This window comes from Urocitellus parryii, chromosome 8 (assembly GCF_045843805.1).
Source record: "Urocitellus parryii isolate mUroPar1 chromosome 8, mUroPar1.hap1, whole genome shotgun sequence".
Classification (NCBI taxonomy): domain Eukaryota; kingdom Metazoa; phylum Chordata; class Mammalia; order Rodentia; family Sciuridae; genus Urocitellus; species Urocitellus parryii.
The window spans coordinates 130,553,756-130,572,400 of record NC_135538.1 but is presented as its reverse complement, the minus strand read 5'-3'; the positions used below and the strand labels follow the sequence as shown (position 1 = coordinate 130,572,400).

At 35.0% G+C, this 18,645-nt stretch overlaps 1 protein-coding gene across 2 annotated transcripts in view; it reads left to right on the top strand.

Moving 5' to 3' along the window:
* The window catches only part of Exoc2 (exocyst complex component 2), a 197,043-nt gene that overhangs the window by 162,541 nt on the left and 15,857 nt on the right, over positions 1–18,645 (top strand). The gene's annotated exons all lie outside the window — the stretch shown is intronic.

Here is an 18,645-nt window from a genome sequence, read left to right as displayed (position 1 = left end):
TCAGATCACACTCTCCCTCCTCCTTTGGGTGCTCACTGACCTGCTCTCCCTACCATCACTGGCCTGTCATATTCACTGTCCCGATCCCTGGACATGCCTCCCTCAGCCTCCAGAGCTGACATGGTCCACTTTATTCTAGGCACCTTCCTTGCCCTTAGCTCATCCCACATTACACCCAGTGAGCTCCAGTTTCTTGCATTCCTGCTGTCTCTGACACACCCTAAATCTCACCACATCTCCATTTCTCATTTCAAAAAGGCCTCCTCTCCAACCCACTGCCCACTCTGTTTCCTCTGTGTTCTTTATCATGGCACTGCTGCCTTTGCCCTGCCTGCCCCACTTGCCACAGTTACAAAAATAACACATATACCATCCAGTTAAAAGGGCTTAGAATATTGTAAAATGCATGTAACACCACGATAAACATCATATTCCTGGTGCTATCTGTTGGGACACTTTTCAGAATCTGTCCTCTTCTCTGAATATGAAATCTGTGTTAGCATTTGGTGAAAGCAATTGTCTCTCTGTTACCCTTCCACCCCTCAATGAGTCCCCTGCTCTGGGTAGTTCAGTGCTGTATGAATTCTCCCTTTGATCAGACCGAACACCAACTGAGTGAACTTAATCTGTGAAGAAATGTCCAAGTCAATAATTTCCCTTTACTGAACTCTAAAGGAAAAGATATTATAACTCCTTCAAGGGGTCTTAATTTCATTTGAAACTTATTGTAAGGTAGTTTGTAATGGTGTTGTATTTGTTGATGAGCAAAGAGCAATTTTACATATTTCTAAAGGAGGATAATCCTAGTTGGTCATCCTTTTTAAAAATCATTTTTTTTCATGTAGGTTCATATTTTTCAGACATTGTCTCCTTTTTTTATAAGCAATTTAACATATTAGAGCCAGTGCTATGAAAACCATTTGGACAATGCTTTGGACATTTGGTTATAATTTCTTTGTCTGCCAAACATTTTTCAATAAAGCTAAATGTTGGCTCTAATAGTCTTAAATGTGAAGACTATTAGAAGTGAAATTTATTAACCTTGAGATGGACTGTGGCCTACATATTTTCTTCATTGCATGTCTTATCTGCTGAAGTATTTATTTTATTTTATTATGTATTAAATTGATAGTGGTAAACTATGTTTTTGTCATCAGGATAAACTAATGTACTATTGTGCAAACAATCTTAAGTCATTTTTCAAACTTTTTATTAGAGAAATTTTTAGACAAGTAAAACAGAATGGTATAGCAAATCTTTATTTATCTTTTGGCTTTAATAATTATCAGCCCTGCCCAATCTTTTTTTTTTTCTTTTAAATCTATACCACCCTACTCCTCACTGCTTCCAGGATCTAGTAATTTGAAGGAAGTCTCCAGTATTACATCATTTTACCCATGCACAAATCAGAGGCAAATTATTTATTTTTTTAAAGAAACATAAGCAATCATAATACTATTATCAGATCTGAAAAAAAAGAAAAATGATTCTTTAATTTCATCATATGCCCATTGTTGAAATTTTCATGTTATTTTAAATTTACTTATTCTAATTTGTTATACTTGATAGCAGAATGCATTTCAATTCATAATACACATATAGAGCACAGTTTTTTATGTCTCTGGTTGTACACAAAGTAGAGTCACACCACTCCATTGTTGAAATTCTTACAGAGGCTTGTTAGACAGTTTGCTTAAGTTAGGATTCACTCTAGTTACATACGTTTTCCTTTATTCATGCATCTCTTAAGTGGTTTTTAGTCTTATTTATTTATTTTTTAGTTTATTAACTCTTTGGGTTCCCTCTTGAGTTTTTTAAATAAATTAGGTCCATTGTTCTTTAGATTTCCTCACAATCTAGGTTTTTTAGATTGATTCCTCATGATGTCATTTAACATGTTCCTCCATCTTTGTTGTTTGCTCTAAATTTTGTGGTTAGTAAAGATGCTTTATCAATGTTAGGTTTAATGGGTTTACTTCCATCAAGTCTACATAGTATGTTTGGTCTGTTTGTAGTGTTAAGATGAAAATTAGATTCAAATGTTGTCAGCTTCACCCTTTAAAAGTTGGCCATAAACTTTGCATCTAACAGTTTTAGTACCACTGGTATTTTTTCCCATGATCTATTTCATATTAGAGATTATTAATTAATGATTCTTTCCTGGAATATGACATAATTAAAAAAATTCTTTTCATTAATTGTATACTTATTCTGAAGTATAATTTATACTGGAAGTTCAAGGAAATTTTTGATTCTTTCTTTGGCACTTTTCAGAATGAGTTGGTTCCCTAGCATTTCTCAAAAGTCTCAACAAAATGTTTATTTTTAAAATATTTTTTTAGAAACTCATGATATGAACACATATGATGAGCTTCAATTCATTTTAGTAGTTAATTTTTTAATAATCAAGTTGTGCCTCCCTTTACCAAGGAAGGGATCCCTTGAGTGGACTTTGAGTCTTATAGATCAGCCTTGCCCTGTATCCTTGTGCTCTGGTGTATAGAGCTACATTCCTTGATCATTGTAGCTTTTTTTGTCCCAGTGGAGCCGACTGTGGAACAGAAGGAGAGAGAATATGAAAATCTTCCTCTCTCTTAACTCAGTTTTACTCTATCCAAACTGTGTCTCTGCCTTCACTGTTGATCCTGTGGCTTTTGTACGCTCTCTCACTCTCAGTAAATCTTATCCAAAAGTCTGTTCTAAAATTGGATGAACCACATTAGCAATAGTGATATTACCTGGTGTTTCCTGTATTCCTTCAATAGCATCAGTTCTGTTTGAAAGTCAACACTCATTGAGCCATTCCAGAACATCACTGTTCCTTTATGATAGGTGATGAAGCATTGTATCCTTGACTTCTGACAGGATCTTTTTCAGTCTGTAAGGCCTTGGATAAAGTGTGTATGTGTGTTCTGTAATTATTTTATATTTGTATTATGAATCTGTGGAACTTAAGCTTCTAAGGTGCTATAGAAAGCATTAGGGACTTCCCCTCTTCACTTTACCTGATTTTGCTCATTTGTTCATAGTCTGAGAGACTTTTTTTCTAAAACTAATTTTCATATTACAGTTTTGTGCATAGTGGTAAACACCAAGGTAATAAAATAACAGATACTTGAGTATATGCCATGGTTTGGGCATTTTTTTCCTCTATTCCAGGTATTTTTATTATTCTTAGTGAACTTGTTTATATTTAGCATTACTGTGACCCCTAAATTTAATAAGTATTTGTCTTAAACAGTTTTGTCTGAAAACCTTTGAAGAGCATTGGGCCTGCCAATGTTTGATCTCCTTGCCTCAGGGCATTCTCTGAGGAGCCTGTGGAAGTCTCTGGTGCCCCTACACCTGATGAACAGAGATAACATAACTGAGGCAGCCATGCCATATGCCTTTTTGTGCTGGGGGGATGTCTGGTGAGATTACTGTATATACTCTCATGTTGGAAAAAGTTGAAAGTTTACAGTGAACATTGAAATTTGGATCATCATTTTCATGTAAGTTTAGCATTGAAATTATCTTATCTCTGTTCTGATATCTCCTCTAAACAAAAGCCTTGGTTCATATGTGGAAGTTTTTATTCTCCTAATCTGTTGTGCTGGAGAGCAGTCTGGTCCACATAGGTGCCAATAGTAGCTTCAGAGCTGATATATAGCCAATTAAGACTCTTTAAATATGCTCGGCAGAATAGGGCACCACTATCTACCGTTAGCCAAAAACTGTTGGACTAATTTTAATATCTCTGCACTTTGCATTAAAGATGAGATTTAATGAAAAACTTGAGGATTGACTTAGTGTTTGGATAAGTGGCATGCACTGGATTAGTATTGTGATATAGATAATTCCAGACTGTTACTTTGAACTGGAAAACTAACAACTGCTGTACTTTCTGAGTTATTTATAACATGCATCACAACAGAAAGCTGAGGTTCAGATGATTTCCAAATGTTACATTTGGACTTTCTTACAAATTTTAAGTCATTATTAAATGTGCCTTGATAATTTAGTTCCTGTTTTGCAGAATCCAAGAAATTAGAGTAACAGTAGTGAGACTTTTAGACAAATTGACTAAAAGAAATCCTGGAAGCCACTTTATGTTCAGCACACATATATTTACATGTTGTGTGTATGTGTGTGTGTGTGTGTGTGTGTGTTCTCATTTTTTATTGAAAATAGTTACTTAATTGCAATCATTCTTACTAGATGTTTCCTCCCTTCGACTGTGGTGCCACATGCCTCCCAGCACACCTGGAGTCTAACTGGCTACATATCAGCTCTAAATCTGCTGTTGGCACTTAGACCAGGCATCACTCGGGAGAACCTCACATCCACATGTGTTACACAGATTCTGTTCCTTCAAAGACAGCAAGAAGGCTGGGGATGTGGCTCAAGCGGTGGCGAGCTCACCTGGCATGCGAGCAGCCTGGGTTCTATCCTTGGCACCACATGCAGGCAGGGATGTTGTGTCCGCCAAAGACTAAAAAATGAATATTGAGGATTCATATTCTCTCTCTCTCTCTCTCTCTCTCTCTCTCTCTCTCTCTCTCTTAAAAAAAAAAAAAGGCAGCAAGAGAGATGACAGGAATGACAGGGAATATTAGAACAGAAGACTGTGGAAATGATAAAAAGATGAAAAGAGATTTTTTTTTCCTAGTATTGGTTGGTTATTTTTTAAAACTTTGTTTGCTTTTCTTTGTATTTCTGGGCGTAGGACAAGGTGAAAGCAAATAATAACTCCTAGTTGCTAACTTTGGGCAAGTGAAAAGTAATTCTGAGGCTGAGCTGGAAAATGTATAATTCAAGTATCCTCCTTTATACATTACAGAGTTACAAATTTGTTTCTGGTGTGTTATTTTATAAAAGACAAAAGGATCATAGTTTCATCAAAAAGCAATGCTTTTATTGGCTAAAACTGAAAAAGAAAAGTTTTAAGAAGGGTTAGTAAAGCCTCCTCTGATTATCATTCTCTTTTAAGGTTTTTTGGGTTTTGTTTTTTTAAATATGCAGGTCTGGTCATTGGCTCCCTTTAAAACATTTTCAAGGGCTCATTTCCCTCACTTGATTCCCCACATTCCGCTTTACCCTTCCTATCCCACACGCCTCTGCTGGGAGGTTCCTGTGTGCCTAAACCAGGTTTTCTGTCTAATGTGGGCTCTTCCCTGGCTGTTCTTCATCCCTGGAGTTTCCAGGGATGAGTTTTGTCTCCATGGATGAGTTCCCTGGGAGCTGTTGAGGAGTAGGACTTCACTACCACTCTACCTACAGCCACTAGTAAACCATCAGATGACTACCAGAAGCTCAAATCCTATGCTCAGGAACTGAAGAAGACACAGAGATTTACTCATTTTTATAAATATTGAGCATGTGAGAGAATTTGTTAAGAATGCTAAACCACAGAGCATTATTTTCAGAATGCCATCACCATCTTTCTCTTCCAACACCAATATAGAACCTCAAAGATAGGAGGCATTCAATAAATATTTACTGGACTCCAACTTTCTTTTTTCCTTCTCTGAATAAGAAGCAAAAATGAACCCCCAAATACTTTGAATACAGCTTAATAGTTGTCCTTTTTGATTACTATTTATTCTGAACATCAATGTGGAAAACTTCTGAGTATCTTAAAAATAATATCTTCAGCATTTCCTGGAAGTCCACAATAAATGGGAAACATACAGGCCTGAATGGGGATGAGAGATGTAACATGCCTCATTTTATAGTTGAGAAAACTGAGGTCCAGATGAAATGTTACTTAAGACCATGGACGAGTATTGAACTCTTTCTCTCTCTGCTTTCTAATCACTTTGAAAAAAATATCATTTATCCACAAGCTAATTAACATGCCTAGCCCATATAAACAGTCCAAAAATAGTATAGCTGGAATAAAAACTGAGTTTGTGACTATTTTTTTTAAGTATTTGGAGCAAGAGACACCAGTGAACCAGTTTATTTCTATCTAAGAAAATTAAAGACAATGCTAATAAAATCTTGATACAGTAGAGAATATTTACTTGGGATATGAATTATTTTTGGATCAATTTACTTCTATTTCTTGATAGTATCTCACACTAATAATCAAAATGTTTGAATGACAACCAAAGTAAATTCATAAATATGATATACTTAAAAACTCATTTTTCTTTTTTGAAATTACTGTCATTTTTGGCTGAAAATGGTGTGACAACCCATGATTACAGTAACAAGGGCTTTAAGAATTATATGTAGACTACATATCACTTTTAGCAAATTTGTGTATTGAAGAATTTTAATAATAGGTTTTATGCAGTCACAGAAAGCCACCTTCATAGACTTTAAATATGATGTGTATGAAAGAAGTTTATATTCTTGCACTCTATGGTTGGGTTGTATTAGTGAAAAGAAAAATTCGTGTGTATACTTGGTATTTTTTTAACCTTCTTTTTTTTGGTTTCTAAGGTAGCTTTCTTTTTAATATTCTGCTGGGGCCTGCAGTCCTTCCTGCTGTAATCCCCACTAGGAACATGCTATATGCGCTAAAGATCAGCATGCATGTTTGCAGTGACCCAGTTCCATTCTCGTAGCTTTCCTAAGAGAATTGGTATTTTTGTCTACCAAAAGACATGAACAACTATATTCATAGCAGCCCCATTTGAAATAGCTAAAAATTGCAAACAAATTTTATGACAGATAAATGTACAGTACAGTACAATTTCATACAAGAATGAGAATGACCCAAATCCTCCACATGCAACAACTTCATTGTTCTCACAGGCATCGAGAGGAAGAAGCCAGCTAACAAAAAATAAATAAATAAACAAATAAATAAGACTCTCTGCTTCTATACTATTTTCAGTGCTTCATTTGTATAAAAACAAGCACAACTGATCTTGGGAGATAGAGGATAAATAGTGTTTACCTCTTGGAGAGGGAAGGAGGACATCAGAGTTTGCTGGAAATAAATAACTATATCTTGATGTATGTATGTGTGGGTACATATACAAATGTAAAAAAAATCAAGTTCTACACTTAAGAATGATGTAGTTCACTAAATAAATGTAAGTTATATTTATTTTTAAGGTGAAGGAAGCACTCATATCTAGAAACTTAAAGATCCTGACTGCTGAGTGATCATGGTTTAAAATTCAGCCGATTATGTACCTCTTCCAAATATATCTGCATTTCTTTGTGTAGTAGTTTCTCTGCTATGAATGCTGTTAAATCCAATTATCAAAATAAAATGAACTTAGAATCAGACCTTCAAATCATTTTAATTTTAATTCTAAAATACATTTTTGTACTGGTAAATGTAAAACTCTACTATAAGTAATGGTAGATTGCATTACTGTTCACCAAAGCCCCCTTATTTTTCTCTTAGGGAAAGGGTTTTTCTACCTTACCCACTGAAGTCAGAGCTAGGCCTGTGGAGTAGCCAGATGATCTCCAGCCAGAGCCTAGAGGACTAGCTAGCTCAGAGTATTGCTCACATTTTCCCCTACTTCTATGGTCGCAGAAAGTATATTGTGGTGGAGCCTCTATAAGCCTAGACCCAAGTGATATCAGTTATCAAGACCCCTATGACCTCTGAATTCTATTTTCTTATCATCACATTAGCAAGAAGTACATTGACTGTTGTTTTAAGCATCTGATATTTTGGGGTATTCTTCAACTTTGGCATACCTGGCTTATCTAGACTAATAAGATAATTTTTATTTTCTATTTATTTCTTTACTTTCTAATTTATTTTATTATTTATAATGTATAAAATATGTAGTAGATATTTATACATGTGTTTTATACATTTGTTATTACATGTATTTTACAATATACAGACAGTATTAACATTTTGCTAACATGATATTTATAAAGTAGAGATTATATATTTATTTCATGTTATAACTATTGGCTTTTCACATTTTTATCTGCCTTCTATTTGATTATGACTCAAGCTCATTTTTAATTTCAAGGTCCTTCTTTTGGTTTAGTGCCTGAAATGTTTTTTTTTCTTATTTATATATGACAGCAGACTGCATTATAATTCTTATTAAACATATAGAGCACAATTTTTCATATCTCTGGTTGTATATTCGTGTCTTCATACCTGTACCTGATAATAATGATCATCACATTCCACCATCATTAATAACCCCCTCCCTTCCCCTCCAACCCCTCTGTCCAGAGGAGGCTGATTCATAGTGGGATAAGGAGCGGGAACATGAGAGGGATAGATGAACTCTAGTGCCTGAAACTTATAATGATTGTATTTTCTTTTTAAAATTGAATTTGGAGCCATAAATTGAGAATAGGGACAATACCTGCTTACTTCTTTCCTGTGCTCCACAGTACTAATTCTGGTCGTAGAGATGCACTGCCTGCTCAATAATAGCAGTAGAACTACCCAGCAATTTTGAACCATCCACATGGTGTCAGATAGTAAATAGTAGAAGTGCTTCCATTGTTCACAGAGGCCACACAGCTAAACAACCTGCTTCATAGCTCTGCTTCTTTCATGAGCATTAATTACTTTCAGTTTCATTGAAGTCATTCTTATTTTTTTGAAAGACTACTTGAGAGTTTGAAAATTGAACATTTACCCAAAACCTGTTTATAAAACATTAAATCCAGAAGTCATACTTCACAGTAGAAGTCAAATATATTCATTTGCATTTATAGAATGAATTCTATTTTCTTGTCACTTTCATTTTTCCAATTGAAGTTGCCCTCTAATAGAAAAAACTTTTTTGCCAAAAGATTAAACAGATGAATTTAATTGATAAGTTTTAGTTAAATTGGTTAATTTTCTACCTTTAAGTCTGAAATTCAGTGTATCAAGTTTTTGAATGAAGAAACTGATATTCTAGGTTACATGTATAAAGTATTCTGTAACATTTTATATCATTCTTTGTCTTAGACATCAGACTTTAACTTTTGAGATGTACAGGGGATTATGTTTGCCTTACTTTTATTTAAACCTTAAGAGCTTTTCATAAAGTTTATGAATGTTAAACTTAGGAATATAATTCTTATTACAGATGGAAAAAATAAGCCATGAAATCATTTTATTGCTATTTTCACTGCTGGTGATAATTTTTCTTTTTCAAAAGCATTGAAGTCTTCTATTCAGATTGATCATATTGATTAATAGGAGATCATATTGACTAAAGAACAAGAAGAAAAATCCTTGAACAGAAAGTAGAACACTGTAGAGGCTGAAGTTATTTGTACACTACTAACCTGTCCTCAGATAGACATTTAAAAAAATTTATTATATGGCAAACACTATCAATGTGGAAATTACTACATTAAACCTTGGAGACTTGGGAATTAAAACCCCTTCTCTTTTCCAACAAAAGCTAATTTTGTTACAAAATATTTAGGTCTTTCTGTCTGTTCTGTCAATATTAATATGGTTTCTGGTTACTTTTTTTTTTTTTTGACAGGCTTCAGAGTACAATTGAATAGATAATTTACTTGAAAAAGAAATACCCAAAAGTACTTTCATGTATTGTTTCAGTTTGACAATAAAAAAGTACATTGTGGGATATTTATAGTATTTTTCAATCTATTTTTATCAGTAGACTAGGAGTGATAACTGATTTAGGGCACAGGGGTTAAAAACAGGAAATGTGGTTTATAAGGTAGGCAGTATCTCCAGAGTTTCCAGGGTTGATTTCTTATAGCCTTGACTGAAGAGTGTCATGTTTCAAAACAACATTAGGCAGAATATCTTGAACTTAGTAAAGGAGTCATCTATTCGATTGTGACAGGAAGTGCTTCATGGAAAAGTTTGCATTCTTGGTATAGATTCAAATGGTATATAGCAGTTGTTTTCTGTAATTACAGTGTTCTTCCTCTCCAACTCTTTTATACATTCTTTATCCAGTCAAATTAAGGGTATGTCTCGTGTAACTTTTAGTAAGTTCCCCTCGACCTTTGTGTTTTGTTTAAAATTTTATTTTATTGTTTTAATGAAAGTTTTTTCAAATAGCTGTATAAGAAGGTTTTCAATGGACTGTTATGGGTGAGGAGAAGCATGTATTAGAGGTACTATTAATTATAGCAACCAGAGAATCCAAGTTAAAATCGAAAAGAAGTATAATTTTCTATAGCTTCTCAAATGTCAGCTTGGAAGAATCTATCAAAAGTGGAATCTTTGGACTCAGCAGTTCCACTTCCAGGAAGATATCTTACATAAATATGCTAGTAGAATGCATGAATCTATGTTCACTGCAGTATTACTTATGGAAGTAACAGTAGGAGGATGGTTAATTATGATATATCATACTATAAAATACTAGGTAGGCATTGAAAATTATCCGGTAGATTTATATACATGGAAGAACAAACAACCCAATTTAAAATGGGCCAAAGAACTCAATAAAGAATCTACCCATGACCAATCAGCCTATGAAAAAGATGACTCAACATTTTATGTCATTGGGGAAATGCAAATTAAAACAATAGTGAGATACCACTACATACCTATTGGAATGACCAAAGGCTAGAACACTGGACCACACCAAATGCTGGTGAGGATGGAAAGTAACAGGAACCCTCATTCACTGTCAGGGGGAACACAACATGATATAGCTACTTTGGAAGGCAGTTGGACAGTTTCTTACAAAACTAAACATACTCTTATCATAAGACCTAGAAGTGACATTATTTAATATTTTCTCAAAGGAGCTAAAAGCATATGTCCACACAAAAGCCTACTGGCTGATGTTCATAGCAGTATTTTTCATAATTGCCAAAATTTGCAAGCAACCAAGATGTCCTTCAGTAGGTAAATGGATAAATAAATTAGTACATCCAGATAATGGGGTATCATTTAGCACCCAAAGAGATGAACTGTCAAGCTGTGAAAAGACATGAAAGAACCTTAAATGCATAATTTTAAGGGACAAAAGCCAATCTCAAAAGGCTGCATATTGTATGATTCTAACTATATGGCATTACAGAAAAGGCAAAACTGTGAAGAGAGTGCAAGACTAGTGGTTACCAAGGTTAGTGGAGAGAGAGATGAATAAGCAGAGTGAGCACAGAAGATTTTTAGGATAGTGAAAATATTCTGCATGTACTTATAGTGGTGGATACATGTCACTATATTTTTTTCTAATCCTATAGAATGTAGAACACTCAGAGTGAACCCTAATGTAAACAGTGGACTTCAGTGATTGTGATGTCTCATTGTCTATCCATCATTTTATCAAATGTATCACTGGATGGTGATAACAGGATGGCTGTGTTTGTGTGGGTCCAGAGGATACATGGATATTGCTATACCTTCTGCTCGGTTTTGCTGAGAACATAACTGCTCTGAAAAATAAATATTTTTAAAAGAATATTTGTGATGTATTGTGGAATGACATAATCAAGTTCAAGAAGAGAATGTGTACTGTAATCTCATTGTTTTAGAAAGACATTATATTCATCAGAAAAAAATGAAAGAATATACACCAAACTATCAATTGTGATTATTCCTGGGGAGAAGGATGAAGGAAGAGTTTATTCATTTTTATGTAAACTTATACTCTCGTGGTTTTTAATTTCTTTTCAATGGGCAGTTTTTAAATTTTCAAACTAAAAATTGAAGAACAGACTTGATCAACCCAAATGTTCAATGCTCTATTCTTTAATATGGACTTTTCTCCTATAGCAGTCTACCTAGCGATTTGTCCAAAGTGTTAATAGTAAGAATCAAATCTGTATGACACTTTTTAATTTATATATTTACAAAGAATTTTCCCATACATTAAGGAAAACCTGAAGCTCAGTGAATTAATTGATTTTCCAGCTGAGGTTTAAACCCCAATTATTCTAATACACAGCTGTACATTATCCATTAAAAGTTATTGCTAGAATTTATTTCCATGAAACTGACACAAAAGGAAGATTAACATCTTTTCAACAAGTAATGAGACATTTTTTTCCCCCAGAGACATTGATGAGAAGTCTTATTAAACAGAAGCTCTGTCTTTGGTAATACAGATTTTACCATTTTCCTGAACAATTATATATCATGCACTTGCTTACTGTTTTGGGATGGTTTAAGACTCCTTTTCTCTACAAGCAAGTTATTTATTGTATTACATCTGGGCATGTCCCTAGTCCAGTGTAAGCCCTGTGAGAGGAGGGGTTTTGTTGTGGGTAGGTTTGGGTCACTGCCATATCCCTAGCACCTAGAATAGTGTCTGGCATGAAATGGTAATAAGTACACAATAAATATCTTTAATAGTTATCCTATTCCAAAATCAAGTACCTCCCTACTTCATTGAAAGAACAAACACAAATATACCAAGCAAGAAGTCTTTCCATTTTAATGTGTGAAAAAAAATCTCTTTAGTTTTTGGGGATGGTACACTGTACTGGCTGACTTACAGGAATCCCACCCTGCAAGAAAGAGCCTACAAGTCCTAGCACAGAGTAGAAATAAGCTTTGTTTTCTCCATGGGGAATTTCCACAATGGGCTACCAAATTAATTGCTAAGTGATAGTCTGGGTTGATACTGTGTGGGTGGGGACACTTTTTTTTTGTCAAATATCATGACACATTCTAATTTCATATTCAGAGTAGAGAAGATATATATTGTAAATGCTTAGAAGCTGTTTCTCATTCCCTCACTTAAATAACATGGAAAGTTGTGGGGGTTTATCTAAGGGTACCTTTTTAAAAACAGTACTTATTACTATATCATAATAATGTAACATTTATCTATAACTCCAAGAATCAAGGCAGTTTGCTTTTTTTCTGCTCTCACTGTCTACACTGATGGTTTCTTCCTAATTTACCAAAATACATTAAACTAAAACCCAGGTTTCCTAATATGTTCACATACTATGTTCTATTATAATACATAGACATCTTCCTAAGTATCTAGCACATAGTGAGAATTTAGCAATTACTTCAGTGTTTTGAAACAAGTGATTAGTTTAAGAATGCAGCTGGAAAAATAAAGCATATTTGAAAAGCAAATAGATTTAATCTCAGCTACATTCTGTTCTGCTATATTTTCTTTAGTCAAATTGTATTTTTCAAATGGATCCTGACTGTTAATCACAGAAAGACTTTCTTCATTTTCCTATATCTTAAGTAAGAGGTGCTTTACCAGAAAACATCTCCTTCTCACATAAACAGAACCAGTTACTTATCTTTTAAGTGAATAGTTCACGTGTCATTTGACTGTGGACGTTATAGAATTTTACACATATTCAAGTTTCTTCTCTAACGTATCTAGCCATTCATCATTCATTTATCAATGTATTTAGATGGTTTAGTCTTCAGAACTTAGGAGTAAGCAGGGCAGACATAGACTTTGCCTTTTATTTCTTCATTCATGAATATTTTCCAAATGCCTATTATGTGCCAGCCACTGTGGTAGGTTCTGAGGATACAAATATAAGAAAAAGTGTGTGTGATCTCTTTGCTTGTAGAGTTTATAGTCCAGTAGAGGAGATAGATATTAATCAAGTGGTCTTACAAATAAATGTGAAGCTGCTTCAGTGGAAGGAAAAGACACAGTGTTCTGAGAGGATGTTCCAGGTGATCCATGTGCATGTGTAAGTGCAGGGTGGGGCCCGTGGCTGTATTCAATCATAGCACCACCCATTTGCTGACTGCCCAGTATTTGGCAAGTGAGTCCTTGGCCTCTTAAAAATATTATTCCATTTTATAAATGTTATCTTTGTTTTATGAAAGAGAAAGTTACAAATCATCAGATTAGAAACTTGTCCCAAGGTGACTGTAGTAAGTAAGTAGCATGTGTATTAGAGATCATGTCTAAGTCTTCCTGTGTCCACCTGGTCCTCTTCTTTTTGGTCATGGTTCAGATGTTACCACAAGACTGTTACTGGTATGTGATGTTCCACCATTCTTTTCAAAGCCAGTGCAAAGTATCCTAAAAGAGTTCCATTAAAATTCCAACTTCTAGAGAACTTTGTGTGAAACCAGCACAATGAGAGTATTGTCAGAGACAAATCTTTCCATTAATCATAGCACAGTCACATTTGATGCTATGTTTGGATTGTTTGCTGCTGTCATGCCTTATGTACAAATTCAATTGCTAAGGAATTTCTGTGCCACTCAATAGAACTTCACCTACAAGTACATGAGGGTCATAATGGATTATATTGTACAAAGGTATAGACCATGAGATTCAAAAAGAAAAATTAATGTATTTTTTTCTAGTCATATGTCTTTTAGTCAACTATTAATGTCTTTATTTTTAAAAATTAGCCCCTGAAATATGTGTACTGCTTGTCAGGACAAAGTGCTCCTCTCCACTGAACTCTAAGCTCCTTTAGGGCTAGGGGTTGGGGGTTGCATCTTTTTGCTTACTTTGGAATACCACCACCTGGAGGTACCTAGCACATATTAATGCACAAATATTAAAGAATGAGATATAATTTTTGTATTTCAGAGTTGACAGTTGTCTGGAAAGTAAGTTATGTTTTCTGAGGTCATATAAGTCGTATATAGGTAAGGCAGAATTTAGATTCCAAGTGTCCTTTCTGTCACCTCTCTGAACTTAAAGGTAATTATCAACCATTGATACTAATAATATTACAATTATTATAAAGGCAGTGGAAAGAGAAACAGCGTATACCATCCAAATTAACATAATATTGTCCTTCAGACATAATCTTGGACCTTTTGAAGATCATGCCATCACCAAAAATCATATTCTGGTTCTATCTCCAGATATGAAAACCAGGGTCCTTTGAAATTCACTCTACACTTCATTCCGCCTCTCACTTAGGCCTTGGACATTTGTTGTAATAGATGCATTTACAGCTTCCTGGCAACATCTATGTCTTTCTCAGGTGACTTCTTCCTCAGCATTTCTGTCTTTCTTCTTCCAGTCCTCTAATTGAAGGAAGAAACCGTGGGGTCAGATAGTGCCCATAAGATCACAGTTGAGACCCATCCTCACATTCCCAAGCCTTAGTGTGGTCTCAGTCACCTCTCAGTGTTTGGATCCACATTCTTTCACTATGGCTTCTAGAGAAGCTTTGGCTTCCGGAGGTGGGGAATTGATTCTAGGAACCTCCACAGATAACAGCATTTACAGATGCTCAAAGTCACTTATATAAGATTGTCTAGTATTTGCATAGAACCTACACACATCCTCCATATACTTTAAATCATCTCTAGATTCCTTATACTACCTATTACAGAATACATGCTATACAGATAGTTGCTGTACTGTGTTGTTTAGGAATAATGACAAACAGTGTGTACAAAATCATTATAATTGCTTTTTGGTTTTTTTTTTCAATCCACTGTTCATTGAATTTGTAGATGCAGAACCTGTTGAAAAAGAAGCCAACTGTATTTTAATTTGTCCAGTTGGAAAGGTACATTGCCACATTATTGCCAGCTGTGTTTGCCACCAGGTGGAGTACCACAAGGAGCAAGTGAGCTAGGGGACCAATAGCACCTGGCTTTGGGTATAGGTCTTTGAAAGATGTGGTATTCTCCTACTAACAGATTTTGAGCTTTTTAAAACAGAAAACTCAATGGGCAATTAAAACCAAGAAGTTTATCAAAGGTTAGTATTTTAAGATTGTGTCCAGCCATCTTACTGTTGATCCCTGAGCATGTGCAGGGAAGGTGAAAGACAGGAGTGTGTGGCACATCTGGTTTAGCTGCTTGCTTCCCAACTGTGGTTGGAGAGTAGAAAGAAATAAATCAAAATTCTTAGCTTAGAAGAGTGCAGAGATCTTATGAGTTTCCCAGACATAGATACTGCCTGGTTTCTAGCCCTTTGCTCAGACTTTCTTTACCCCTACTCCAATACTGTTCTTTAACCAATTAAGAACTTCACACCAAGTAAACGTCTTTCAAATTATTTTAAATCAGAGTATAAAGAATTTTTTTACAATGTCAAGCACAGTCATATAACCCTCTTGTACCTATTTGCTATATGCAATATAAACACACAACATGAGTAAATTGGGGCCAAACTTGTAATAACTAAGCACATTGGGATCCTCTGTATGAAGGACCTAATGCTTCTGATGTGTACTTAATGGTGTCCACTATGTAGTGAGTCTCAGTAAATTACATTAAATGAGTAAGTGAAAACTTTTAGTAACTTCTTTAGAATGAACAATAGGCAATAAAAAATACTTCTGTGTTTAACACGGTGGATAGTTGGGTTTTTTTTTTTGAGAAGTAATCTTTTATGTTTTAAATATTATAATTGCCTAGGGGGGCATAAATGATGCTTTATGAAGCTATGCATCAAGCTGGTGTGCCTTTTTTTGAGGTCTTCTATTTCATACTATCTGTCTGACCCTTACTGGCTGCCTTGAAGTCTTGAGTAGGATCCCTGTTTGTGTCCATCCTTGGAACCATACATTTCCCCTTTAGTTTCCCCATATCACCACTTGAAGCAGTTGTTACTTCATGTGTGTGTGGGGGGGGAGGGGGTATTTCCTCTTTTTTTCTCCTGTCCATAATGAAAAAATCTCCTTCCAAGAAATCTAAAGTTCTTTTACTTATCCAAGGTGCTTCTTACATTATTATCCATGTGGTCAACCTAAAATGGGAAGCTTGATCATGTTTCAAATTTGCTTTCAGAAATGTGGTTCTTTGGGTTAACAGGGACACAGCAACATGCATGATTATTTGTAGCAGCACAATTCACAATAGCTAAACTGTGGAACCAACCTAGATGCCCTTCAATAGATGAATGGATTTAAAAAATGTGGCATATATACACAGTGGAATACTACTCATCAATAAGAGAATAAAATCATGGCATTTGCAGGTAAATGGATATAGTTAGAGAAGATAATGCTAAGTGAAGTTAGCCAATCCCAAATAACCAAATGCCAAATGTTTTCTTTGATATAAGGAGGCTGATTCATAGTGGGATAGGGAGAGGGAGCATGGGAGGAATAGACGAACTCTAGATAGAGCAGAGGGGTTGGAGGGAAGGGAAGGGGGATGATCCGTGTTAGAAATGATTGTAGAATGTGATGATCATTATTATCCAAAGTACAGGTATGAAGACATGAATTTGTATGAATATACCTTGTATACAACCAGAGATATGAAAAATTGTGCTCTATATGTGTAATAAGAATTGTAATGCAATCCACTGTCATATATAAATAAAAAATAAAGAGTATACTTTGCTTTTATTCTTATAGTTCACAGCTAAGTCTTTAAAATTGTATTAACTAATATTTTCCCCCTTTTAAAGGGTATTTTATTAGTAATACTTAGTCTAATGGTTCTTACCAGGAAATATTTCTTCTATTAAGGTCAGAGTGGGAGTTGAGTTCATAGCATATGATGTCACAGAGCATGTGACATTTTCTTGCTTGATTCTGAATTTAATTTTTGGTTTTTTAGTCACTACTCTGGCTCAGTTTATCTTTTACATTTAAGAAATGTAAGAGGGCTGGGGATGTGGCTCAAGCAGTAGCGCGCTCGCCTGGCATGCGTGCGGCCCGGGTTCGATCCTCAGCACCACATACCAACAAAGATGTTGTGTCCGCCGAGAACTAAAAAATAAATATTAAAAATTCTCTCTCTCTCTCTCTCTCTCTCTCTCTCTCTCTCTCTCTCTCTCTCTTCTCTCACTCTCTCTTTAAAAAAAAAAAAAAGAAATGTAAGAATCAAAAACTATCTTCATGTTTCTAGGCACTAGTGCTAGAACCCCAAGAACCCATACTCCTGACGTGTTCTTATAGTGGCATTAACAGGACCCTTATTTTCACTGAGGATGGAGACTCTTGGTGCCTTAAAACATAGTATTATGTGTATAGTATCAGTTACTTATATGTTAGATACACTGATTATATAAATATATATGAGCTGATCTTCCACAGGAATTGCAGTTAAAAGGTAGTAGACATGAGACAGTGATCACAGACCCTGGAGCCAGAGCAGGCTTCCATGCACCCTGCACTAATTCTGGGAGAGAGCAGGTGTCAGAGTAGGCCAAGCCCTCTGGTACTCTCAGTCCAAAGGAACTCTGTGATGTGGCTTTCCTCTGACAAGAAGAATGCTGTTGTGATCTCCCAAGCTTGTTTATTTCCCTCTTTACTTACAATAGGATCCTTAGGTCTTCTGTCCTACCTCCCACATAGAACTTCTTCCCTTGTAATTATCCTTTTTTTTTTTTTCTCAGAAAGGATCAATTTCTGGATTACATGTAATTACTCTTCACTCTGCTTTCTCAGCTATCCTATCAACAACATCTGAACTTCATATCATAGGTTCATATGAAACTATTCATATGAAATTGGCTTCTCAAAAGAAAAACAGTGCACTTATTTTTATACCATATTATATGATAAAATCAAAAGCCAGATATGTATTAGTAATCTACAAATGCCAATTCAAAAAATTGATTATAGTTCATGGTCTCTGTCTCAACTTTCCTAAATATTCAGAAGTGTAGATGACATTCTGAGATTGTCCTTAGTGTCATTACTAGTAACATCCATGATTTTGCATATAGAACATTTTTTCTGTTCTGTAGTGGAAGTATTCTAAGGGGGTGTAGTTAATTCTGGAAGGCATTCTAAAATATTCCATTTAAATGGCAGTGGTTGTTTTGGAGTTACAATAAAATAGCATTTTATTTTTATGTATTTTCTTGAAAAATAATGATCATGAAAGCTGTTAAGGAGTTGTGAATACCTGTCCCATGC